The sequence below is a fragment of the Calidris pugnax genome, unplaced genomic scaffold (assembly GCF_001431845.1).
Source record: "Calidris pugnax isolate Ruff unplaced genomic scaffold, ASM143184v1 scaffold109, whole genome shotgun sequence".
Lineage (NCBI taxonomy): Eukaryota > Metazoa > Chordata > Aves > Charadriiformes > Scolopacidae > Calidris > Calidris pugnax.
In genome coordinates, this window is record NW_015090844.1 from 254,804 (window position 1) to 255,641 (window position 838).

At 48.0% G+C, this 838-nt stretch overlaps 1 protein-coding gene across 1 annotated transcript in view; it reads left to right on the forward strand.

Annotated features, from left to right (window-relative positions):
• The window catches only part of GCNT1 (glucosaminyl (N-acetyl) transferase 1, core 2), a 15,275-nt gene continuing 14,437 nt past the window's right edge, over positions 1-838 (forward strand). The window contains exon 1 of the mRNA XM_014942637.1: positions 1-18. The gene's annotated coding sequence lies outside the window, so the exon portion shown is untranslated. The remainder of the gene's footprint in view (positions 19-838) is intronic.

Below are 838 nucleotides of genomic sequence, written 5' to 3' on the forward strand. Positions count from 1 at the left end.
GCCGCCGCGGCACCGCAGGTGGGTGCTGCGGGACGGGACGGGACGGGAGCACCGCTCTGCCCGGGGGGCTCCGCCGCGTCCTGGCGACCTCCCCCCTAGAGCCCCGGAATCGCCGGGCAGGTGCCGCACCGGAGGGAAGGGAAAGCGCGTCTGCTCTGACTCTCTCCTTCTCTCCCCTCGCCTCCTCTTTACCTTCGTCCCTTTCTCTCCTTCCCCTCTTCCCTTTCTTCCTCTCCTTTCTTTTATATCTCTCTTTCTCTCTCTTTCTCTCTCTTTCTCTCTCTTTCTTTTCCTTCCTTCCTTCCTTCCCCCCTTCCTTCCTTTCCCTTTCTTTTGCCCCTTTTGTCTTTTTTGCCTCCTTTTCCCCTCCTCTCCCATATCCCCTTTCTTCCCTTTCTAGGTCTTTCCTTTCTTTCCTTCTCCCCTTTCTTTCGCTTTTTTTTTCTTCCTTTCTTTCTTTCTTCCTTCCTTTATTTCTTTCCTCCTTTCTTTCTTCTTTCCTTTCTTTCTTTCCTCCTTTCTTTCTTCTTTCCTCCTTTCTTTCTTTCTTCTTTCCTCCTTTCTTTCTTTCTTTCCTTTCTTTCTTTCTTTCTTTCCTTTCTTTCTTTCTTTCCTTTCTTTCTTTCTTTCCTTTCTTTCTTTCTTTCCTCCTTTCTTTCTTTCTTTCCTCCTTTCTTCCTTCCTTCCTTTCTTCCTTCCTTTCTTCCTTCCTTCCTTTCTTCCTTCCTTTCTTCCTTCCTTCCTTTCTTCCTTCCTTTCTTCCTTCCTTTCTTCCTTCCTTCCTTCCTTCCTTCCTTCCTTCCTTTCTCCCTTCCCTCCTTTCTTCCTTCCTTCCTTT